This window comes from Castor canadensis, chromosome 7, assembly GCF_047511655.1.
Source record: "Castor canadensis chromosome 7, mCasCan1.hap1v2, whole genome shotgun sequence".
Taxonomy (NCBI): domain Eukaryota; kingdom Metazoa; phylum Chordata; class Mammalia; order Rodentia; family Castoridae; genus Castor; species Castor canadensis.
In genome coordinates, this window is record NC_133392.1 from 141,062,545 (window position 1) to 141,089,395 (window position 26,851).

Here is a 26,851-nt window from a genome sequence, read left to right on the forward strand (position 1 = left end):
ATCCTCCTCTGTGATTCCTCAGACTTCAAGACTGGGTGATACTGTGAACAGAATTCAGGTCTGGGGACCTGGAAGACCTGGGTGGACATCAGACAAGCCCCATCTGGGCCTGTTATCTCCCCTGTGAAAAGAGCACAGTCCTCAGATTCCCAAACTCACAGGACATCAGGAGAACTCACGCAGGCCTGGTTTGGGGGTCATCTTATCAACCCTCTCCCCCATGAAGGCCAGGTGCATGACTCCTCAGCACATCCTCATCATGCAGCCCTGAGCACACAGTAGGTGCTCAGTAAGTGCTGACTGAATGATGCTGATCTCTGTCTGGTTTAGAAACTGTTTCAAGTTCCCAAGAACAGTTATAGTTTGATGAACAGATACTGTTTACCACATGTCCTTGTGCCCTTGTCACAGTATCTTTTGACACTCTCCAAGCTGCCACCTGGTCCCTTTACTTCATCAGTTCCCACCCGTCCCACCCCTGTCTTGCTGCTGTGCATTGCCCTCATAATTGAGAGCTGAGAAGAAGAAACACCTAGGCAAGACATGCATAGGCAACTGGGCTGAGGGAGCCCAGGGCACTTCTCTGAGTGACAGTCTATGAGCAGAGAACAGATCCCTTAGGTCCCCATGCCGACCCTGACACAGGCGCTTTAACAAGAGCTTAATGAGAATCAGGGACCACAGGGGACAGAGACTTAACCAAGTCCCCCAGGGAGTGTCTGGATGAGCCAGGGGATCCAGGACCCTTGGAAAAGGCCGGATGCAGCCCCTGCTGTCCATCAAGTGGACTTGAATGCTTGTTGTATCTGTGCCTGTGGTTCTGGACTTCCTTCTTACTTCCAGAAGTTCTAATAGCACAGCTCACTCTGGTCTTCTCTCTAAGACTGGAAATCACACCTAGCTCACTCCTTCCTGTAGGGAATGACAATCCTCTATTCCCTGTCTGTGTCCCCTCCTGACCATGTTCACTTCTCTGCTTAGCCACCACCTCCTCTAGTGTGGCAGGTCCTCCCACAATCAGGCTGCTAGAATTGGAATAGCAAGGGGAGACCACAGTCTCGGTGGGGGGGAGGGGCAGTGTTACAGGGCTGAGACATGGACAGGGACACGGAATCCATGCATCAGCACAGGACAGGTGGAGGACCTTGGAGGTGGCCTGTGGACGCAGGGAAGAATGTGGTCTCTAGTTACTGTGGGGTCTGTCATCTGCAGCCCCCTCCAGGTCTTCTCTGTCCTCTCACCTCAGCCAACGGTCAGGCACAGAGACAAAGCCAGTCACCCACATGGGCTCTGTCCACAGAGTCTTTCTGCTTCGGACTCCTCACCCTCTGCTCTCCTGTGGCAAGTCCAGCCTCAGGGAAGCCTCGGTGCCTTTCCCAGGAGCTGCATCAAGGGACCTGGGCTCACCTTTATGGATGTCCTGGCCATCTGCAAGTGGGGGAGCCACAGGTAAAAGGGGACCTCCTTTTAAGTCTTCAAATTGTCCTTGACCATCATAAAGTACCCTTAGGGAGGAAGATGTTGGGCGAGAGAGAGAGTCAGAGAGAGATGTGTGCAGAGGTGGCTGTGAGGTCAGGTCTCGTTTCCTCCTCCTGAGTTAAACTCAGCATCGGAAATGCCTCTCACACAGGAGAGATCTCACCAGCATTTCTGCACAATGAAGCAACTGGAGGCCTCTTGGAATTTAAGGAGCAAAAGAACCATGAGCAGGATTTGAGTCTCAGCCTAGCCACGTTCTTGGGCAGGTCCCATGTCACTTTCCAGTTCCACTGTCTCATTTCTAAAGTGGAGCTGACACCCGCCTTGCTGGTAGGGGAGGAGGAAGGAGATAGCATGCTCATTGCTGTTTTCCTAAGCAAAGATAAAGGGCAGGCAGGTCATCTCTGGAGCTGGCCTCTTGCCTCTGTCCCTTTGGAAATATCCTCAGGGGCTGCTTGAACCACTTTGATAGTCTCTCATTCCTCTGATAAATAAAGCTCAGCTGTAGAAATCCTTTTCATCTCAGAAGACAAGAAAGAAGGTGCTCACAGAAAATCACTTCTTACGCCAGACCCCGGGAGCAGGCAGCTTGCCCTGCCTGTGTCACCCTGAGCTGGGGTTCAGCAGGCAGGGTCTCGTTGTGTCCCCATGATTGCACCAGGGGTGTCATCTTCTCACTGGCCATATCTGGAAACTGAGGCTATGAGCTGTGATGTCACTTCAAGGACAGATGTTACTCAACACCTGCCATGTGGGACCAGCAGTGGACAGGACAGAATCCCTGGCCTCACAGAGCTGACGTCATGCTAGGGATACATCATGGGAGAGGAAGACCTAAAATGTGTCAGATGGCACTGAGTGCTAAGGAAGTGATAATGCTGGAATGGTGGCCTCGCTCCTCCTAATGCAGTTTTTCTCTGTCCTGACACTGCTGGGCTTCTCACAGCTGCTTTCTGCTGGGTGTGGACATTGTGATGGGGACACTGGATGCATTCAGCAGGACTCCAGGACACTCCATTCATCCATCCATCCAACCATTCATTCACTCAGTTATTACCCAGGCCCAGCCCTGGGTGCGAATCACTGAAACCCACTCCACTCCAGGACTCCCCTTGTAGCCAGGCCTGAAGCCACAGGCAGCTCAATAGCAAGTCACATGTTCCTGGCCTCTCTCACCTCTTGCCTTGTCTGTGCATCAGAGATGGGGATGAACACCCAGTGTGGGTCACAGTAACAGCAAGAGTTGCCTGGGGCCCTGCTGGGAATGGAGCCCAGGCTCACTCCTCAGCTCTGCTTAGTCTCATGACCGCCCTCTGTATCCACAGTGCACAGATGAGGACATGGAGGCTCAGAGAGGATGGCAGCTGTTCAAGGTTACAGTGTCAACAAGTGGCCTCAGGGTCAGAGGAGTTCAGGCTGTGTCCAGGTCCAGCCATTCCCCCGCTTTGTGACCTTGGCCAGCCTGTCACCTCAGGACCTCGCTTTCCTCCTCTGCACAGTGAGGAGGACAGCTGGTGGTCCCTGCCTCCTGGGGCTTTTGAAAGAACTGAGTGGGACCATGACTGGACTGCCCAGAGGATGTACCTGGCCAGAGTCACCATAGTTACAATGACAGGAACTGGCTCTCGTATGGCACCTAGTGGATTTAGCCCTCATGACAGCATCTATATAGGACATGCTATTGCAACCCTTTACAAACATCTCATCACCCAGTTTACACATGAGGAAACTGAGGCTCTGTGGGGTGGGATCATTTGCTAAAGTCACAGTGAATACCCAGAACTCTTTCATCTTCTCTGTGCTTTCTTAATATTCTGTTTCTTTTCCCTTTGCTTCTCTCTCTCTCTTTCTCTCTTTCTCTCTCTCTCTCCCTCTCTCTCTGTCTCTCTCTCTCTCTCTCTCTCTTCCTACCTCCTTCCTCCCTCCATCCCTCTTTGTTTCAGGGTTTTGTACTTGTTAGTCATGTGCTCTACCAAGCCACACCTCCAACCCTGCTTTTTTTTCTCTTTTGATTCTTCTTCTGACCATTATTTTGATCAAATTTTCATTATCTTTCTGGTTTTGAAAGTCTACATTTTATTTCTCTCCATTTACTAATTACCTTAAAATAAGATAAGCATATTTGGCCTAAAATGGTAAAGTTAATTAAGATGTTGGACTGGGGATGGAGCTCAGTGGTAGAGCACTTGCCTAACATGCACAAGGTTCCTGGTTATATCCCAGCACCACCACAACATAAAAAGCTGCCTCTCCTCCCCTTGAACAGCAGCCAGACTTTATCCAGATCTCCTCCATCTCACTGTGGGGTTTCCTAGTGTTTCACTCCCTCTTCTCTCTATGCTTCTCCAACCTTAGTTCTGACTTTCATCATTGTTGTTTTGTCCTTGTCTCACTTAGTCAGCCTGTGACTGTACTCACCCCACATACCCACCTCTGCACACCATTGCTGCTTTCATTGTTCCCTCTTTCTCTCTGTTCTTTATGTTGAAGTGAGCTTTCATTGGTTCTTCAAGCAAAATCTCCCTAGTAGTGAAGTCTGTTTTTCTGAAAACGTTGTGAAGGTGGTATAGCGTTCAGAAGTTCTGCTTTCTGAAGTTGAAAAGGGGATTCCATTGTTTCTGGTCTCCATGGTTGCTGCTAAGTAGTCTGCTGTCCATCTTTCTTTAGCGTCCATCTGTCCCTTCTCTGGTGGACTTTTTTACCCCTGTCTAATATAAATCCTATTTGAGTTGTAACCAAAATCTCCTGTAGGCACCAATCCACTCACTACCCCTCTACCATGGGTAACCGTTTCTGACACCATTGATTAGTTTCATCTTTGTACAACTTTAAAATATATGTATTTTATAATTTATATTCATATTTTATAAAGATAGTGTGTTCTCATTTGTGTCTGTCTTTTTCTTCTCAGCATTATGTCTGCAATTGTTGTACATCATCCTCCACTGATATAAGATATCTGGTATAGATCTAAGTCTAGATATACTCAGCTCTAAATATATGCTTTATTTTAGTCTCCCTAGGATTTGTAGGATTTATTGATTCCAAAAATCATCTTTTACAAGTACTGTAAAGGTCTTTTTCCTTATTGACATGAGAATTTCCTCTTCAATTTTTTCTCTTATTATAGTCTAGACATGTAAGCCACTTCTTATTTTAATCTAATGTCTCTTGATTCCACTCTCGTGTTTTGTACCAACAATTGAATTTTTAAACCTATACTCAGAAGATTTATTTTTGTGGGGGAGTTGAGGATTGAATCCAGGGCCTCATGCATGCTAAACATGTGCTGTACACTGAGCTACTTACACCCCAGCTCCAGGAGGACTTCCTTTTGTCTCTGTTCCTATTTCAGCTTTGCCTAATCTGCTACTTTATTCATCTCTTTCTTCACTGCACTTTTATTTCAAAGATTATACTTTTCTTTTTTTGTTTTTGGTGGTACTGGGGTTTGAACTCAGGGCTTCACACTTGCAAGGCAGTTACTTTACCACAGGAACTACATCTCCAGCCCTTTTTCTGCTCTGGTTATTTTGGAGATGGGGACTTGTTTCCCACCCCACCCCCAGGCCAGTCTGAATGTGAACCTACTATTTTAAGCTTCCTGCTGTCACTGGTATGACATACCACACCACACCCAGCTTTTTTTCTCCACTGAGATGGGAGTCTCATGAAAGTGGGGGGGTTTGATTTTGTTTCTCTTTTTATTTTTTTATTTTTATTTTTTACCCAGGCTGGCATCAAACTGATGCTTCTTGATCTCAGCCTCACAAGTAGCTAGGATTATAGGCATGATTACATTTCATTCTAAGGGAAATATTTCATTTCCCAATATTCCTGCCTTTTTTCACAATGCCTGGTTCTATTCTTTTGATTTTGATTCTTTCTTTCATGTCTTTATTTTGCACATACTTATCTTAGAGTGTCTTTGGGACCCTTCTGTTATTGGAGCTTCTTTGGGTTAACCTCCTATTCTTTCTCATCTGCTAAGTCTCATGAATGATATGCATTCATATTGCTTTGGGATTTTGATTTTTGACCTCTTCATTGAGGTCTGATCTGTGGGAGTTCTTTACAGATGTTTGAAGGAATAGGGTACCTATTCCAGATTGGCTTCTTCAGATCCCCCAAAATATCATCAGCCTATCTTTTCTGTTCAGAAATAAAATCTATGAGTTAAACTAAAATGGTAAGCCCAAGGGAGGTGCAGTCCTCTGTTTGAAAATTCTGAAGAGAATTGCTGGCTTTTTTTTTCTCCCCAGAGTCCAGAGACAGAAAAGTAACCCTGCTTTCCTCAGCTCCTATGAATGGAATTTTTTTCTAATACACTTTCACTAAACATGCAGCCCTTCAAAGTTCCCAGCTCCTCATAGGGACTGAACATCTCACCCCCTCTTTGCCTTTTGTACCTGTGAGGACATTAATCCCCAGCCCTTGGGTCATCCAGACTCACAATCCCACTTCCAGTCCCATGTTGGCAGCCACAGCCCAGTTCACACACTCAACACCCTTTTGCTATGTGTGACCAAACAATCCTAGTGCTCACAAAGAAATACTCTTCTGGAATGAAGTCAGAACCACATCTCCAAGTTGTGTGTGTGCTTTGCCCCACTCACCCCAGGACCATCTGGGCTTACTAAGTCTGAGGGTCCTGTGGGCAGGTGTCCAGCAAACAGGTAGGTTCAAAGTCCAGGGCTGAATACATAGAGCTGGAGTGTGGACACCACCAAGGAGGATGCCACCATCCTCAGGAAATTGCAGGGTCCACATGACATGCTGGGATGTGCTTCTGTGCCCACATCTACTGGGCTTGTGTGGATAGGAGCTAGAACTTCTGTCCTAAGATTTCTTCTGTTCTAAGAAGAAATATGAGTATGAACTTATGGGTACCACATCCTGCTGCCTTTTGGGAAGAAATGACCTGGATTTTTAAGAACTCCAAGTGGAAGGGACGCAGCTGGGGTGAGGGAGGGTGTTAGTGGCCAGGATTGAGGACTAGGTTCTGCCACTTCCTGAATGTGCAGCTTTGGACAAAACCATCTCCCCTACTGAGCCTCAGATGGAAAATCAAGGTGACAAAACCTGCCCCCAGGAGCTGTGAAGGTTGAGGTTGCTCACAGGCAGGTGCAGGCTGCTCATGGTGGTGACAGACTGGGAGCCTCTGCTCCATGCCAGGTTCAGAGCAAACAGACCCAGGTTCAAGGTGTCATCATGAAGGGGATGTTTGAGTTGGGCCTTAGAACAGCAAGTCTCACCAGATGGGAATGGGGGGAAGGCTTTCTAGGCAAAGGAACCAACGTGGGCAAGAGTGAGAGATGTCAAAGTGTATGTAGAGGATGTCTGTGCAGGTGACAGGGGGCAGATGGGAGAGGATGGGAGGGATATAACTTCTGGGGACTCCTAGGAAGACCTAGGAGACAAACTGTTCCAACAGACCACATTCGGTGACCAATGAGTCCAGGTCAGGCAAGTGGGACTTTTGTCTTAGCAGCTAGCAGAAAACAGACCCTCAACCTCAAAAGACTCTTCCCCCAGGACCCCAGAAGCAGCTCCTCCTCCCACCATCAGCACTGCAGGGACCTTTCAGTTTTCCCTCATATGCAGTACAGGAGAGCTGGGTGGAGTCCCAAGGACTACAGAGATGGTACAGGGGCAAAGCCCACTGGGTAGAGAATTTTGTCTAATATTATCAACATGCAGCAGATACTATTACTGACGTCATCAATGTTAATAATAGTGAAAACACCATAGCTGACCCGTACTAAGGACTAACTATGTGCCAGGCACTACTGAAAGTGCTTTATATGCTCAATGGTCTCAAATGGTCTCATAAGGGGAGCATGGACCTCCCCCTTCCATTTTACAAGTGGGGGTACAGAAGCACAGAACAAGTGAGTTCACTACAGGAAGGGAACTGAGGGATAGATTGGGGGTCATGATTCAGGATTCAGACAAGTTCACATCTTTGTTTGGCCTTTCATCGGCTATGTAGTCTTAACAAGTGATTCTACCACTTTAAGACTTGATTTCCCTCTCTGTAAAATGAGGAGGGCTTGACCCCCTAAGGCCCTGGGATATGGTGGGGGCTGCAGAGACAAGAGTGCCTTGTCCTTCCCTGGAGCTGGACCCAGCCCCTGGCAGCCAGTTCTGGCTGGGGACACCCACGAGAGGAAGATGGAAGCCCAAGAGTCTGAAGTTCTGATGTCATTCCTGGGCTGTGTCCCACATGGCAGGTATCAGTGGACACTGTACACCACCCAGAGCCTCTGTCCACACAGGAGCTGAGGCTCCTGCGGATAAGATGGAGTCCCCAGTGCAAGGATCTCTTTGATTACTTCTTAATGAAAAACACATCTTCTTCCAAGCTGAAATTATATTGTCAGCGGTTAATTATCACTTGTAAAACAAGTGTGTGCCCGGATTGTGGGTTTAATTTCCATAAAGGCTTGCAAAAGCCTCCTTTCTGTTATTTATGAGGGCTCTCTGAGAAAGATGCTCATTGTTAGAAATGGAGTTTTAAAATGCAGATTTTAGAAATAAGCAGGTTTCCTTGGCATCAAATCAGGCTCCTTGTAAACAGCAGGAAAACAATGTGTAGTTTAAGTAGAGGAAACGGGGGAGGAGAGCATACTGGCTTGGGGGTGTCTTTCTTGGAGAACTTAAGGCACTTGAGTCTGACTCAGCTGGAACAAGGACCTGGCAGTCCTGCCCAGCCCCTCTCTCTTGGGTTCCATCTTAGCTTCTCTGCATTTCTGTCCTGCTTCCTTCTGCAGCCAGGTCTTCTCAGCTACTTACCTTGCAGACAGCCCTTCCTTCCCTGACCTGAAACCACACACCCTTGTGTCAGAGGGCAGCCAAGTTTCTGGGCCAGACCTGGACTTGTGTCCTGGTCTGGCCACTGACTCGCTGGTACCTTGGGCACATGCTTAGCTTCATGTACTGGGTATTTGTCACCAGGACCAGTGCCTGCCTTGGATCATCATAGATGCTGGGCACTGTGAGACCATGGGTGGGCTCTGCACGAGAGGTTGCTGCTGTGGTGTTGGTGCAAGGTGTTCCCTGTGATGGTGACAGCAACAGCATTACCAATAACAGTACTTAGTCTGTCCTTTGACCAAATGGAGAATTCCTTACTGGGGAACAGAGATGAATAAAGGATGATGCTGTCTGTGAGCCCCTCACTAGATGGATAAGAAACCAAGAACAGGCGTGGAATGGTCTTAACTCAGAGCCACAAGCCTTGCTTCCTTTCTTCTGTTTTTGCAGTACTGGGATTTGAACTCAGGGCTTAAAACTTTAGCCACTCCACCGGCCCTTTTTTTGTGATGGATTTTTCAAGACAGGGTCCCACAAACTATTTGCGTGGGCTGGCTTTAAACCATGATCCTCCTGATCTCTGCCTCCTGAGTAGCTAGGATTCCAGGCATGGGCGACTGATGCCCAGCTAAGCCTTGCTTCTTTGATGGTAAGATGGGGACTGTTCTGGGGACAAACTGAGGCAATGGTGGTTGACACACAGTAGTTGCTTGACAAATGCTGGTCTGTTTCCAGCACAATGTCTTGATGCTAAGATTTGGATTTGGTTCAGGTGTCCCAATGGTAATGCATTAAAGACTTTATTGCCGGGGTGCTAGTATTGGGAGGTGGCAGAACCTTTAAGAGGTGGGGCCTCCTGGGAGATCCTTTGGTCATTCGGGCTGTAGTTCTCATGTAACCCTTTGGAGTTCTCCAGAGAGGGTGGGTATGAAAGAAGTCAGCCCGGCCCATTCCTCTCTCTGCTTCCTGGATCAAGATGTGCTGCTTCCTTCTGCACACGATCTGCCTTTTGCCATGGGCCCTCACCAGAGCACACACTGTGCAATCTGAACTTTTAGCCTCCAAAACTGTGATCTAAATAAACCTCTTATGTAGCTATGTCAGATGCTTCATCATAGTATTGAAAGCTATGGTAGGGTTTCAAAAGTGTTCAATGAATGGAGAAAATAAAAACACATAAATTGTATTGGATGAATGGAAAAGTCACTTAACATAATGTACTCACCTTGGCATCTGGAACACAGGCCTTGTAAGGAAACATTGCTCTTAAGACTATTCACTTTCTAAGGGTCAGCGTGAAGCATGAGTTGAGGAGGGAGAGGAGGCTAGGGAACATGAGACAGGAGGGAAGGAGCAAGGAGGACAGGTGGGGTGTGAGAAGGGCCCCATATTTGGACCCCTCCCAGCCCCAGGCCACCTCTCCCTCCATCTCCAGCTGTAACTGATGGTAACAGAGTTCTAGGTTCTGATCATCACTTTTTTGCCATCTGAAAAAGAGTTACTTTGGTCGCTGCAACAGAGGTTCACTGTCAGTTCTGCTGTGTTTCTTCTCCACTTTTCCCTGGAGGATCTTTATAAAAATCATGCTGCCAAGAAAATGCTATCTCCTAGTTAAGCAAAAATACTGAGATGAACAAAGCAGAGGAAGGGGAGTTGGGGAGAAGAAAGAGGTCAAAGTGCAGGAGGGCAATGACAGGGGGAAGAGGGAGCCAGTCATCCAACAAAATCACATTAAAGCTAACCATTAATTCTCTTCAGAGTGGACCATCTCCGTTGTCTCTTGTGTTATGGAAACTTTTACTTCTTATATTAATCTCCTGTCTGGTACTATGACCCTAGGCCCCCAAGATCCCTGCCTGGGAAAATGAGGCTGACACCAGTGAAAACTCAAAGGCCATCTAGCATAGAATCAGGAGTGCTTAGAGGAAGTTTCCATAGGGGCTATGAGCAGAGATACAGTTTGGGGCATATAGTGGTGGGGGGCAAATTGTCTCCAACTTGCCTGAAGTGAAAGGGGAAACTGAAGTCAGCCTCCCTCAGCCAGCACACTCCCTCCCTCAAGGAGGGGCCTTCCTGGTGGCCACAGTGGCTCTGCCAGGTAGGAAGGGGAGGCTAATGACTACCTGTCAACTAGTCCCACTCTACCAGGGCACCACCAGCTCGTCTGTGGATGGGCTGTGGCCTCTAGTTCCAACCTGATGGTCCAGGCAGCCATGAACAGGGCAGGCAGACCCTGTCCACATTCTTCTACAAACATAGACTTGTCCTACTCTGGCCCACACACCTGTACCGGTCACTCCCTCCTTCACTCCAAAGGGGCCTCTTGCTTCCAGTGCCTCAGCAGACCCCAGGCAGCTTGGGTCCTATTATGGTTTGGACTTGAAGTATTCCCCCAAAATGCTCATGTGTTAAAGGCTTGGTTGCCAGCTTGTGGGGCTTTGGAGAAGTGATTGGGTCATGAGGGCTCTGACCTAATCAATTGATTAATCCATTGATGGACTCATAATTTGACAGGTGGTAGAAACTTTGGAAAGTAGGGCCTTACTGGAGGAAGTAGGTTATTGAGGGCAGGCCATTGAAGGGCATATCTTGTCTTCAGCCCTTTCCTCTCTGTCTCTCTGCTTCCTGGCTGCTATGAGGTGAGAAGCTGTGTTTCACTACACCAGTTCCACCACGATGTACTGCTTCACCACAACCTAGAAACAATGGAGTCAAGCGAGCATGAAGTCAAGTGAACTGTGAGAGAAAAGCTGACTAACACTGGTCCTCAATATACATGAATGCCTGTCAGTAACAAGCAGAGCTTGGTATGAGAGTGACTAAGGCAGACAGCTGTGCCCTGAGGGTCCTAGTTGAATAGGACCAGCAGCCTTTAATGGACAACTGCAGCAAGAACCAGATGCAATATGATGAGGGCCAAGCAGTACCTGCCCTGCTAGGGAGAACTGTACTCTAGTCAGGGTTGCAGAGTCTGGGTGGAGCCAGACTGCACTGGTGTCAAGGCCAGTTGGGGAGAGCATTTGGGACTTCATCCCTAGTTGCCAGAGGAAGTCAACACCATGAGGTGTGCTTTTAAAGCTCCCCCTGGTGGCCACATGGAGCATGGGCATTTGAAGGGGGAGCTTGGAAGCAGAGAGCAAGATAGAGGTCAAGCAAATCCAGGAACACATGGTGGGGGCTGGATTGGATGCGCCAACAGTGATGGGCAGAGAAGGGATCTGACTGATACTCTGGATGTAGATATGTTGGGAATGAGGCTAGTGGAATTCGGGGTGAAGGGGAGTGAAACATCAGGACAAGTCCGAATCTTTGGACAGGGCAGCCAGGTGGAGAACCAGGTGAGGACAGTGCCTCTCAAGACAGGGAAATCTGGGAGAGGGGCACGGTGAGGCAGATGAATCTGCACAAGTTTTGGTGCATTGACTTGGGGGCCTGAGGGGAGGCCTGTGAGGGGGGTGGGTATTGGGAGGCAGCTGTATGGTATTCTGTGGAGTTGGACAAATCTGTCCTGAAGATAAAATGCTAGCAAATGCATCCCATACCCTTCTCCCTTCTCACATCTGCACCACCAGGGAGCGCTGTTCCCGCTCGCATGGAGCCCTCCTGGCAGTTGGGTCCTGCACAGCCACAGGACAGTCACTGCAGCATTCCTGTGCTCCAAGGGACAGCTCTTTAAGTTTACACAGGGGGCATACTGAGGTATGGAGACAAGGGTCTAGGAGACTCCAGAAGTCCCAGAGGTGGAGGTTGGGGAGGTGGACTAAGGAAGACCAAGACATCTTGGGCTGCCGGAGGCTTTGCTTTTCCCTGGTGTCTGCAGCCCCAAGAGGAACCTGACTAAGAGCTCAGAACCCAGGGAGGGAGGGCAAGTGGAACCCACTGAGACACTGTCCCCTCAAACCAGCCAGAAGCAGCCCCAGCCGCAGAGTGGTGGGATCCACCACACAGTTGATGCCACAGAACCTTTTTGGTACACTCTGGAGCAGTTACTCACCTGCACAAGAGCCATGGAAAGCACTGGTCCCCAACCCTGGACCCTGCCAGTTCCCGTCAGGAATCCTGATTCCTTGCACTTGAGGCTGGAGTCAGCCATTCCCGCAAGGAAAAGCAGGGCTCCCAGAACTGCTTCCTGGGGTGTGGAGAGCAGGACCAGATGACGTCTGACTTAGGACCGGGTCACACACAGAAAGCAGCCCGTGCTCAGGTCCCTCGCAGCTCCATGCAACATCCACTGAGGCTGCCATGGGCAGGGGCTGTCCAGGAACAGGGAAAACCAAGGCAGACAGACAAACTCCCCTGTGCCAGGGCTCAGATTCTAGGAGGAGACAAACATGAGCATCATGTGGTAATGAAATCTGTAGAGGAAAAGAGAGCAGGGGATGTGGGGGAGCTGCAGAGGCCACCACTGTAAATAGGGGCCAGGGAAGGGTCCTTGGAGCAGATGACATTGGGGCAGGACCTGAAGGATGGAGGAAAAGAGGAAGGGACAGTCCTGGGAAGAGGCTCCCATTGTAGGGAAGGGTTAGGGCAGAATCTGCAGACAGGAACTATAGGACTCTGGGTCCTGGAAGAGGCCAGGCTAGAAGGGAAGGAGCAAGGAAGGAGGGGTGTGTGGTAGACAAGCAGGTGATGCAGGCTGGAGACTGTGGGCCCAGGGCACTGTTCACACAGGCTGTGCCTGACTGAAGCAGGAGCCTGGGACTTTGAAAGTATACATAACTCCTTACTGAATTTCACAGGACCATTGTGGCTGCTGTAAAGCAGAGTGGACAGAGCCAGGGCCAAGAAAGGTACTGTGACCAGTCAGGAGGCTGCTGCAAAAGTCCAAGCTTGATGATGGAGGGGCCAGGGTGGGAGCCTGGAGAGGCTAGGAAGATAACAGATCTGGGTTTATGGTAAGGTCAAGCAAACATGACTTGAGGACACTTTGCTCCAAAAATAATTGGTATCTGGGTGGTAGAGTGGCTCAGGTGGTACAGTGCCTGCCTTGCAAGTGTGAGGTCCTGAGTTCAAACCCCAGCATTGCCAAAAAGAAAATCCAAAAATAATTGGTATTGGTTTTTTTTAAATTTCATATCATTTTACTATCTCCTTACAGAAGATTCAAGAATAAAATCTGGGCCAGGTACCATGGTTCACCCAGCTATTCAGGAGGTGCACAGCAGGAGGATTGCGGTTTTTAGGTCAGTCCAGCAAAAAAACATTAATGAGGCCCCATTTCAATTAATAAGCTGAGCGTGGTGGCTCACAGTCATGGTCACAGCTACATGGGAGGCCATGTAAGTGGCCCCAGGAAAAGATGTGAGACCCTACTTGAAAAATAATCAAAGAAACATCAAATAAATAAATAAATAAGGGCTAGGATGTGGTTCAAGTGTGGAATGCCAACCTAACAAGTACAAGTCCCTGAGTTCAAGCTCTAGTACTGCCAAAACATACTGAAAAAGAATGAACGATGAATTCTATAGTAATGTATTTACAAGAGATAAAAACTGAAATTATTCAAGTTTTAAAAATGGGAACTTGGTTAAATAAATGGGAACCAATAATCAAGTGGACAATTTCTAAGAATGTATCATGAGATACATTCTGCATGTGCAGAAGACACAGCTGGGGTCCCCAGGCTCCAGTTCTCTTTCAGGGCCACAGGAGAAGGCAAGTCCCTTGCCTTCCTGTCAAGGGTGGCTCTGAGATATGTAAGCCAATAAAACAAAGGTTAGGAGAGGTGGTGGCCACCCTTCCAAGGGAGCAGCTAGGAGTCGGGGCTGCATTTGATTTTCCTTCCATCCCTCGCTAGAGCAGACAAACACGCTGAGATGCTGACATCCTGAGATGGGGGTACCTCTGTCAATAAGGGTCTCTGCACATCTGTGATGAGCCAGGTCCTCCCTGAACTACTCTATATGCAGCAGGAATGAGACATGATCTTGTTCTCAAGGAGTAGGGAGGTTATGATCTCATGGCTCAGCTTATCCTGAGAGTCCATATTGTAAATCCTAAAATTTCCTGTACCACCTTGAAATCTTTGAGCCTCACAGAACCCCACAGGGCCATGAATCCCCAGTTTCTTCCAGATGAGTCCCACCCAGCTACTTTCTCTCTCAGCCAAGCCAGCTGTGCACCACCTGGTCCCTACCTACTGGGCTTCAGTTGTTTGTCGGCCTGGACTCATTCAAACAAAACCATTGCCTCCTCCCACACCCTCTTACTACAGCAGAGCCAGCCTCCCAGACACCTGCTGTTCCTCTTTGACAATGAGCGAGAGCCTCGTGTGACCACCTGCCAAGTGGCATCCTCCTCCCTGGATAAAGTATATGTGGCTAATAAACTGAAGTCAGTGTGCCAGTTATGTGCTTGGTATTTTGCACTGTTTAGGGTATGGACCCTTCCCCACCCATGGGATGACGAATAGGGGGCAAGCAGAACACTGTCACCCAATGGGAAATAAACTGTGAGAATACATCCATGTATATAAATAGGAAAAGAACAAAGGCCTCAATACATCAGTGATTTATACATGGCCCGTGCCTTCCAGGTGTTTTACAATAATGATGACATTAAACAAAATATGTTATTATCAAGAACACCTGGGCACTGGCCAGGCCATCCTCATCCCAGCTGTGTTTCTCTCATCTCTGGCTCAGCCTCCATCCCACCCTGTTAGCTCTTTATCACAGGTCATTTTGTTCTCTGATCGCCCACCCTGTGTAATTTAGCATGGTCATACAGTGTCGTGTTCCCAAACAGTTCATTTAGTGTCTTTGGCCTCAGTTTCCTCCCTGTCTCTGAGTGGGATGGTGGGAGAGAGAGAGACTTCAGAGGCCCTGGGATACAGTGTTCCCAGGGGCTGGGATGACAAGTGCTGGCCCTGGATCAGCGCTGAAGTGTGCAGGGCGCCATGCTAAGCCCCCCACATGCAGAAGTTCACTTAGTTGTTACAACAACCCTGTGAAGGAGGCGCTGTCGTTAGTCCCTCCCCCTTATTTTACAGATGAAGATACTGAAGTGCAGAGAGGTTTAGAAACTTACTCAGGTCACACAGCTCAGAAGTGGTGACTTTGAACCTGGGCAATCTGTTCCCGAGTTCTTGCCCATTTTGCTCAGCTGAGTGTCAGGTCTTTACTATTCCTGGAGCCTGGGCCAGGGGCTTGCTACACAAAGACAGGACACATATTCATCTTCAAGCAGAATAATTAGCACAAATAATACAGACAGTGCCAGTTCATGTGCATTGAGGGCTCGCTGAGGGCCGGACACATAGCACACATCAGGTCTTGGGGTCCCCACGGCATCCTGCACAGCACAGCCTACACAGTGCCATGTTAGTGAGACGGATCCCAGGCACAGAGGGCCCCTATGTTTTCTTAGAGTCTTGGAAGTGAAGGCTGAGCCTGGGAATCCGATCCAGCTGCTTTTCTTTGCAAATCCTTGCAAGGACTTATCGTCAGTATTACTGCGCCCATTTTACAAAGGAGAAAAATGAAGAGGCTCAATGAGATTAAGTAACTTGCCTGAGGCCTCTCAGCAAGGATGTGAGAGTCTGGGCTGGAACCAGAATCACCCAAAGCCGGTGGTGTAACCAAGGGCAGCATTGCCCATACATGGGTCACAGAGCTACAACGGCAGGAATGGAGCCTCCAGCAGGCTTTGGAATGAAAACACGGCCACACGTTCCTCAGGAGAGGCCCTGGGGAGAGACCCTGGGGATGCATCTTCAGATGCTGTCCTGAGAGCAGGAGGAAAGAACAAGAGGTTGCACAGTGGGAAAGGGAAGAGATCCCAGAACCCCAACATCCTGGGAGCTCCCTGCAGGGCCCAGGTGACCCAGGCCAGCACTTCTGGAGAGGGCAGCACCCCTTGACCGAACCCAGATGAGCCCTTCCTAGCTGTGGCCGACACTGTCTGCTGAGCAGAGAGACACCAGGCCCCTTTGGGGACTGGTGGCCTCCTCAGGAGAGGCTATGGCTCACAACCCAGGGCCTCACTGTAAGTGACACACTGCTGTGATGTCCTTTGAGCTCTGTGGGCACCTGAGGGCCTTGAAGCTGTCCCTAGTCTGTCCCCACACCAGCAGGACTGATGTATTCCCTTCTGGCTGTGTCTCTAGTACCCATGCCCAAGCTCGCTCAGACTCAATGCACAGTGATGACAGTTAAATGAATGAGTGAGTGAACGAATGAAAGAAGACCATCTGAGCATCAGGGACAGCAATGACAGTGGTTGTGACCATGGATGAAGAATGGGAGTCAAAATCTTCACTCTGAAACCTCTGTGCCTCAGTTTCCCCAGCTGTGATCCTTCATGGGGCACTGGGGATCCGTGGCAAGCTAGTGCACACCTGGCACATGGAGGGTCTGCAGTGAAGCCTGTTGTATCTCCATCCTGTTGCACCCGCCTTCCAGGCAGGAATTCTGCATGGAAGTGAATGTGATGGGGGTGGAAGGACATCCTGGGCCGATGGAGGGGTGGGGTCCAGCAGGCCACAGGGAGCCCTGGGGTGTCTCAGAGCAGGGAAGGAATCCTGGGAAGGCCCCATGCAGAAATCAAGACTCTTGAAGGCCTCAGTGTAGGGAAGATCACAGGCTTTTGAACCCAAAGCCCTGGGTTCAAGTCTTGTATCTGCTTTCCTAGATACAGGGGCTTCATGGGTCCCTGTCCCTCCTGAGACATACTTTCCTCATCCTTGAAACAGAACTGCTGACCACACTGCCCACTGCAGGTGGAGGCAGAGAGAGCCAGTCCCGTGACGAAGTATCACCCAAGTGTCCCCAACACGGCATGCGTGCACCTTGCTCCTTCTGAGCCTCTGAGCGTGCCATGCCCTCTTCAGATGCTCTTTCCTGTCCCTTTGTCAGACAAGCCCCCGTCCTTTCCTCAAGATGGAAGGCCCACAAATCTGTCTCTGAAGTCCACCCTGCACCCCAGGTCTCCTTGCTGTTCTGCACACTGGCTATTCCACCGAGCAAGCTTTATTCCCAGGGTGACACCTCCCTTCCAGCTGACAACCCAGTACCAGGGACACGATGCCACACGGAAGACATTATCAATCCCCCATCTCCCCATTGTACAGAGGGGACAGACAGAGGCCCCAAAGCTAGGGAGGGAAGTGTCAGAACCTGCTGGATCACCTGTTCTGCCCCCCAGTCTCTGCCCTTAGGCAACTCCTGTGGGAACTCTGACTCCCATAGACACCCATCTTCATCCAGCCCCATCTCCCCAGCAAGGCCACGAGGACAGGGACCTGCCAGGCTCCTCTCTATTCCCCTCGCCCTGAGCACGGGCCCCACATGTGCCCAAGAGACATGGACATAAGTGGCCAAGGGGACATTCTCTGGGCATCTCAGCTCCGCCCCCTCCACCAGCCTTTTCAATTGTCCCCAGATGCCAGCACAGCTCTGCCCTCACTTCTCCAGGTCCACTCATGCTATGGTCTTAGTCCACTCTGTGCTGTGATCACAGAACACCACAGAGCAGGCACTTTGTAAACAACACAGTGCATGTGGCTCAGGTGGCTGGAAGAGCAAGGTCATGAGGCTGCATCTGGGCAGGGCTTCTTGCTGTGTCCTCACTCAGCAGAGGGCATTGCGTGGTGAGAGAGCAAGAGAGCAAATGCACAGCCTCCAGCCTTTTTAAAATCGGCATTAATTCATTCACGAGGGCAGAGCCCATGACCTAAACGCCTCCCACCAGGCCCCACCTCTTACCACTGTATTAGGAATTGCATTTGCAACACAGGCTTTTGGGGGGACACTATTAATCAATACATTCACCTGATCATCAGGATCTTCCCTGGCCCCTCTGTGTACCTCACCACTCTGCTCCTCTGCTCACTTCGGGAGTCTCCACATGTCCCTCACTATCTGGCATTAATTGGTTTGCTATCCATGTCCATGACTAGAATACAGTCATGTATTCTGAGGAAGAGACTTGGTTTTGTTCATAGCTGCATCCCCCATGCCTGGGACAGAGCCCAGCCCACAGTAGGCATCAGTAAACTGTGAAGTGAGTGGATGGTGAATGGACCTCAGTTTGTCCATTTATAGAATGGGGCTATGCTCTCCACAGTCTTCAGAGACTCCCCCAGACCCCCATAAAGACTAGACTACTTCTCTGAAAGTCAGGAGGACCAGGCAGGCTGGGCAGGGCAGTGATGGGCACAGGTCTGCATGGGGCAGGGCTACCTGCGGGTTTCATGCTCACATTACGGTGCTGGCAAGCAGCCTTATGCACAGACATGGAACTATGTATGCCTGTGGGTGTACGTCGTGGGAGGTGGGGTTTGCTTACTATGATACATCTTTAAATAGGATTGTAATTATCCATCATTAGCATATGCTTACATTCTGTGCTAATGTGCACTATTTTACAAAGAATGAGAGTTGCCAAACTGGTGTGGCGGTGCACCCCTGGAATCCTAGCACTTGAAAGGCTAAGGCAGGAGGATCATGATTTTGAGGCCAGCCTGGGATACATAAGGAAACCCTGTCTCAAAAAAATAAAATAAAATGATAAAATAATTTTTTAAAAAAAAAGAATGTGAGTTGCCAGTTCACCAGCAAGACTAAGTGACACCAGCCTGATAGCCACATGTCCTCCACCACTGATGACACAAAATGTGTTCACTTCTGGTCCTGAGGAGGAAAGGTGAGTCTCCCCATGACTGAGGGCAGATTCCAGAGCCCTGAGTGATGGGACAGCAGAGAGCAGGAGTGAGAGAGGTCAGCCAGACAGTCCTCAGGGAAGGGCAGGGCTCCTTGGGCACCTGCCTGTGCCGGCTCCACCCCAGTCCCTGCACAGGTCAGAGCACAGAACTGGAATCTGACCACCTTGCAGCCCCACCTGGAGCCTAGGTCACCTCCTTGAGCCTCAGTTTCCCAGCCATAAAGCGGGGGTGGAAACAGCCCTCCTCCCAAGGAGGTGGAGGATCACTCGAGCACATGCAGTGAGGCACTGGATACAGGAAGTGGTCCCAGTGAGCTCAGGGACCTGCCTGTGTCACCCAGGACAGGCAGAGTGGGCACCACAGGCCCATTTCACAGATGGGCCAATAGCTACAATCACTGACAGTGTTGATGCCCCATATGCCAGGTAACTGCACAGGACCCAGTGTTACCTTCATGACATCCCTACATCCACAATGGCAGGTGCTGTTGTGGTCCCCACCCCTCACAGGGGTGGCTGTGCCACAGGTGGGTCACATACTTCTTAATCACATGGTGATTAAGACTGGAGTAGGGTCTCTGTCCGTAGGGCCCAGGCTTGGCCAGTAGCCCAGACCCCTCACTTCCAGGACACTGATCAGCCAATACCAAGAAGGTGGTGACATGCGTGACCACTCCTCCTTCCTCCACTCATAGACCCTAGGCTTGTTCTGCAGCCGCAGCCGCAGATCTGTGGCTTCCTCCTGCCCTGCGAGAAGCTGAGCCTGGCACCCATCCACCTCCTCCAGAGATGGTTTCAGGAGTGGGCCAGTGACCTAGATTTGGTCATGAGTTGTGAAGACAGATCCTTCTAGGAAGCCTACTAAAAGGACTCATTATAAACTAAAAGGCCCCTTTACTGTTCCATTGCACTCATCTTCTTGAATGCTGTAGTATGAGCACACGATGCTTGGACCAATGGCATCCATCTTGCAAACATGGAACAACAAATAAGAAAAAGCCAACACAGCTCAGAATGATAAGGGAAGGGGAGAGGCCCTGGGTCTTTGTTGGCATCACTGAGTATCTGACCAACCAAGAACCTCATCCCTCCAGCTGTACTTTTGCGCACAATTGTTGAAGATCTCAATTGCTGGAGTCGCCATTATTGGAGTTTCTGTTGCTAATATCCAGCCCGTTGTAACTGATGGAAGCACCCAGCTCTCACCTCTCACGCCCTTGCCATACAGAGTCATGGCTGTTTCTCCTCACTCTCCTATGTCAGACACTGGATTTTTGAAGGTGAGGATTGTGTCTTGCAGGTCTCTGTGACCCCAGAGCTTCCCTTGGGTCACCATCCATAGAAAACCTCAGTAAAGTCAGTGAATGAGCAAAACAGTAAATCAACGGCTGAATGAATGTGACTCGTATAAAAGTGCTTTGCAAACACAAGATCTGTTTCTGCAGGTACACAGAGACAGAGCATGGGAGTGGGGAGCAGGGACCCCACCACAGAAACCCGGTGCCTCGCCCTCCCAGAAGTTGTCCTGTCACACAGACTGGGAGTCTGCGTATCCCTGTACCACTCCTGCACCAACAGCCAGTGCCTCCCCCCTTCCCTACAGACATTGAAAGACAAGGCTGAGCTCTGTCATTTTCCCCTAGAAAACTGTCGTGAGAAACCAAATGGCTATCATTATGCCAGCCACTGTTCTCTGCTATATTATTTAGTAAGCAATGGAGGACAGGTGCCAGGAGAGGGGCAGTGAGGGAGAGGGAGGAACTGTTTAGGGTGAACAGGCTTCAAAAAGTCACCTCCAGGCTTCACAGGGAGACTGGATTAAAGGATCGTTTCAGATGAATTTTGCCACTAGAGAAGCGATCTGTCTTCTCTGGTCGCTTCACTCTGACAGTTGGCTTCAGGAGGCCTGACAGGATTTGTTTTCCAGCAGACGAGATCAAGGAATGAAACAAGGCTCTTTCTATCCTGAAGCTCGGCTCACTGCTTGACATAATTGTGGGTTATCCAGCAAGTGGACAGCCCATTTCTGACAAACTGATAAGTCTTTTCCCTGTTGCTGTCAAAAATTTCTGGTGCTGGGGACAGGCCAGGCGAGGAGTCACTGAGCATGTGGTTGGCAAAGGTGTTGGAGGCCAAAGCCCTGGCCAGTTTAGCCCTCATCTGCCCTGTTTCCTTCAAGTCATGAAGAATATTGGCAGGATGTTTGAGACCCTGGCTTGCTCTTCTTCCTTTCAGTTTCCCAGGAGTCACAAAATGGGGAAAAAGCTTGGGTTACTCTGGGGTCTGCGAGGCTGGTGTTGGGTGGACACCACACAGGTGGGGATATGTCACATGGCAGGTGCACCTTATTGTGCCCCTGTGGGCACAGGTGCATGTGGACTGATCTTGATAGACCTTTTAGATTTACACCACCCTGTGTCCCAACGCTGGCTGTCACTGAGGCCAAGTCCATACCACAGCTGTGTCAGGTAAAGCTGGGCCCAGGGTAGAGATGCCCAGCGGGCCATGGGCAATCCTAGGGAGGCACCAGAGGAGGAGGTCAGGGAGGAGACAGGCTGGGGCCAGCTCAGATGAGGGCTTCACTCTACCCAAAGCTCCAAGTCACAGCCCTTTATCCAGTGGAGATCATCTCGGGCAGCCCTGCCCCGTACACCTGAGGCCCAGGCTCTCCTTCCAGTGGCAGGAGTCATTGATGTAAGTGCCATGAGGACAGGACTTGGTCTCTGTGGTCATCACCATGCCCTGGGTGTCTAGACAGGGCCTTCATGTTGTAGATATTCAACAAGAGCCTGTTGAGTGAATGAGTGAGTGAATGAATGAATAGGTGATCATCTTCCCACTCTTAGTGTGTGCCCACCACCTGGGGCCCAGCCCAGAGCCTGGCAACAGCAGGCCTACAGAGATATTTGTCAAATGGATAACTCAGGATTGTCCTGGAGGGTCCTCAGAGGTGACCGCCAATTGTGAAAGTGACTGGAAGCAGAAATCGGATGTCCTAGTCATGGGACAGGGACTGTGGACAGCAGTGGAGAGTGAAGGGTCAGCAGTGTGATCCGGAGTTAGTTGGGCAAGCCCCACAGGTGCAGGAGAGCCATTGCTCTTGGGTAGGTCAGGTGGACAGAAGCCCCACCTATCCTCACTCCACCTGCTCTCACCTGAGTTCACTTCCTCTCCCCTCCTGGCTCTGGCCATGTGTCTGACCAGAAACAGTGGCCTGTCCATCCCCCTGCTGGAGAGAGCCCAGCAGTCTTGTCCAGACCTTCCAATCCCCCAACCCACCCTCTCTCTGGCTCTTACTCCAGGGAGCTGGGGACCCAAATGTCATCTACGGCTCTCTCAACTGCCATGTCACGTCCCCATGGCATTATTAGTGGGTAGCAAGTGGTGGCCACTAATTAGAATGAAATGAAGTTTCAGGCTGATTAGATGGGTGGCGTTAGCGGGACCAGCAACTATAATAAGCAGATTCCACACAGATGGGCAGAGTGAAGCCACCCTCAGGCCTTCTGGGAGGCATTTGGGACCCCTGCAGGAGGACGTGGTGGGAACAATGCCCCATGCTCCCTCCAAGCCCACAGCTTCTCCCTCCAACCCACGGTGGCTCTGGCCATACCTGCACTGTGCTCAGTGTCCAGCTCGAAAGTCATAGACTCCCAGGCCTTCCTAGAACTTGGCTCACTAAACTGCAGGGTCTTAGCCTCCACCTCTCCCCTTTCAACATCCTCAAGTCCCAAGTCAGAGAAGCTTAGACTCGGAAGTTCCCACAGCTGAGTATTCAGAAGTCAACAAACCACAGAGAGCCATGTTTCCGGCCCACAGCCCCTGAGATACATTCCCTTAGGGTAGGTGCTGTGTCTACAGGGCCCAGGGAGGCCAGCCAGGATCCCAGGGCACTGCAGGGGAGCAGGTAACAGGGTATGGCACAGGTACTGAACCTGCCTACGAGTCCAGGGTCTTTGGGGGCCCTTGCCCCCATCTGACCAGCTGTGAGTCTGGAAAGAGCTGGCCTCCTGGAGGCAGGAGGTCTCTGATCGGAGGCAGAGACCTCAAGGCTGAAGAAGGTGTAGGTGGGTCATGCTGGAAGGCTTCCTGGAGGCAGTGAGATTAAAGCTGGGTCCAGAGGCATGGTGGGGTTAGGCCCTAGGCTCAGGTGGAGGGGCCAGTGCATGAAGAAGATGGTTCCCTGAAGTGGCTATGGCTTGAGCAAATGTGAGGTGCCTTTGAGGTTCAGTAAAGGTTCTGGAGATGGGCAGTCGGAGAGAGGGGCAGGAAGGTAGAGAGAACATGGTAGGCTAAACAGTGGAACTTCATCAAATGGTGCTAACCTTCCTTTCTGACTTAGCATTGGCCAAGCCTGGCCAACCCCACTGTGGCTGACTAAACAGCCTCCTCCCAGTGCAGGGACCAACCCCCAGCCCTGCCCTGGCAATGGCTACCTCAGTACCATCCTGTCCAGTGGAGGAGCCAAGCAAGGCTGGAGCCCCCTCCCACCCCCACAGCCTCCTCACTGAGGCACCTCTGAGCCCATCAATGGGCAATTCACAGGCCTGATGCACAGCTCTGCATTAGCTGTGCCAAGGTCCCTGTCAATGCCTCTCGATTACAGCTATGCCTTTGAACAGTGCCTTCCTTCAGAAAGACTTGAGTGCTTTGCCCTCATCAATTTCCCAGCCTTGTGTCCCAGGCCTTTCACCTCCTACCTGGTGTGGGGGGACAGGATGGTGGCCCATGCCAGACTGACTTGGGCTCCCTCAGAGCTCCTCAACACATTCTCCCCACTCAGGTTCATGGTTGAGAACTCCTGGGTCCAAACCCCAGCTGTGTGACCTTGGACAAAGCACTCAACCATTCTGTGATCAGTCTTCTCATCTGAACATGGAACTGCATCACCTATCAGATGTATTGTTATCGAAGCCCTCTTCCCTTCTGCTCCCACCCCAACTCCCCCTACCCTATCCATGCTATCTCTGGGACCTACACCTCACTCTCAGACACTGGCCCCCAGTCCTCACTTGCACCAGCTCAGAGGCCTTAGGGAAAGACCTCAGGGATCATCACATTTCATAGAGGCCCCTAAAAACCTCAGCAGCTTCTGAGAGCCAAAGGGATGTATTCCTCGCAGCGCCATCTCCCTTAGGGGTATACCAAATGACACACTGCTAATCCCTCTAACATACCCAGCAAAGATAGCCACGTCTCTCCTACAGGGCTGGTTTCAGTTTCTCCACCAGACTAGAGCTTCTCAGGGCAACAGGAGACTTTATCCTTCTTCCAGCGATGCCTTGTGCACAGCCTGGCACACAGCAGTCACTGAGGATGGGCAGAGGAATGAATGAGTGAGTGAATGACTGTCACAGGCTCCTGTTTCTTTAGGGCCTGCATGCTGAGCATCTCACAGGCACCATTTTATTTAATCCTCCAGTAAATCCCTATGGTATAGACTGACAGAGAGGAAAGAGGCCCAGGAGGCTTGGTCCTCATCCTAGGTCATGCAGTGCTGAAACACTGCAATCTTCTCATTTTCCTCTGTCACGGCCTCTTGCTCCCCTCTTGAACTGAGCTAGTGTGTCTCAGCCATGTCCAGGGCATCCCTGATGATCCCAAACTCACTGGGGACCACGATGGCCACTTGGTCTAGGAGTTATGGCCACAGGTATAAGTCTCCTCTCTAGAGCAGCAGGAAAGAACCACCTTTTCCCATTGTGTGCGCAAAGACAGTGTGTCTTCCTAGCAGTCTTTGCCTAAATGACAAGCCCACCCATGGGGAACCCTCTCCTGGGTATACAGATCCCATCTTACCTTCCCCTTCTTGTCTCTCATGGAGACCCCTCCCGCTCCCTTGCTGGAGCTGGTGGTCCTCCCATACCCGCATGGACACAGACCCTGGCAGTTCTCTCCTCAGCCTTGGGAACATGGTTTATCAACCACAGGGGCACAGGCTGCAGACTCAGGGTCCTGTGTGTGTCTCCAGTGAGCTGGGGCCAGGGGGCCATTCAGATTCCAGAGATTCTGAGGAGGGGAGAGAAAACTCAGACAAAAAGCTGAAGGAACAAAGAGAAAAAGGGCTGTGCCAGGGAGATTAATTCACCACTCAGACATGAAAGAAATATGTTCAATTATTTTTTATTGCATTTCAGTTTAATGTACACATCGTACTTAGCTGCCTGCAAGCCTCAGATTACCCAGAGAGAAAGCACAATGAGAGACAAGAGAATTAAAACACAGACAGAAAATGCTTCTGAAATTGGAATCACTCAGAGAGAAACAGAAGCCAGATTTCAGACAAAAGAAGCCACTTGGCACTGACACCAGTTGTCCAAGGCTAAAAAGCCCCATGCATTCTGCTTTAGCTAGGTTGTCCTGAGTAGCCAGGGTCAAGGAAAACTCAGACCAGGTTCAAGAGGTCCAAGTTGTAGTCTTGAACCCGTTTCAACATGCTGTGCAGCTTCAAGCAGGTTCTTGCCCTCTCTGAACTTCATTGCTCAATGAATGAGAGGAGCGGAATAAAATGCCTGGACCAAAGGCTCTTAAAAAATATGAAGATTGCGAACAGAAAGAAACCACACTGGACACAGCACAAGGAAAGAGAAACTCAGAGATATATCCTAGGGGGTTGTGATCTCCCCGAGAAAGCCCTTTGTTGAATCCTATGTTGAAGGGTGACTGACACATCAGACAACCATGCTGGGGAAGTGGGAGGATGTCTCTTTGGTTCCTTCCACCTTCCTCCCAGCACCTCTGTCCCTCCCAGGAGTCCAAGCGCCATGTGAGCTCTCTGCTGCTCACCCATCAAAACCATTCTCAGGAAAGCCCCCAGCATCTTGTTGCAGCATGATTGGCTGAGGGATGAAAAGGGGAGGGGCCTGGTAATCCCCCCCACCCCAGGCAGCTTTCCACTTTCAAGAAAATGGCACCAACTGGGCACTAGGGACCATCAAAGAGAGAGGCGTGTATGATGTGGCTATGGCCAAGTCACAGAATGCACAGCGCCAAGAGTGAGCATGATGGCAGTTACAGGTTTGGGGGTAATGGTTGTGGCCATGCAGGTTCATCAGTTGTAGCAAATCCACCTCTCGGGTGCAGGACTCTAATATTCACGTGTGGTGACAGGGAACTCTACCTTCTGCTCCGTTTTGCTATGAATGTGAAACCGCCCTAAACAATACCATTCTACCCTTCAGAGTAGAGCATGTCTTATAGTTGAAAAGTACATGTCAAGAGTCCAACTGGTGGCTCACGCCTGTAACCTTAGCGACTCAGGAGGCAGAGATCAGGAGGATCATGGATTGAAGCCAGCCAGGGCAAATAGTTCATAAGACCCTATCTCAAAAATACCCGTCACAAAAAAAGAGCTGGTAGAGTGGCTCAAGGGGTAGGCCCTGAGTTCAAACCCCAGTACTGCAAAAAAAAAAAAAGCAACAACAAGAAAAAAAAAAAAAACCTGTCTAAATTGGTGGCAGACCTTTAAATCTGAGGCTCCAGGAGATGTGGTATTTATTATCATGACAAGCTACATCATTTCTCCGAGTGGCCCACAAGTAAATGCAAACTTGTAGGAACAGGTGTCAGAGATCAGGGAGTTTGAGATGTTTGCTGTGTTCCATCCTGGAAAGGGGAGGAGTGGTGTACCCTGCTCTTTCATGGCAACAGGGAAACCTACATGCAGACTTCCCCTTCTTGGCAAAGTGAAATAACCAGTCTAGATTAACATCCTGCTTGAACCAACCAACAAAGAAAGAAAAGCAAAAAAACAATAGTTTTTTAAGACACTGAACTTCAAGCAATGAATAGTGATCCCTGAGACCAAAGGCTAATGAGGTGAATCAATTCATGGTCAATCCAGCTTACAGCCTTGAAATTTTCAGTCTGGGGAAGGAGAACCAGGTGGAGCCAT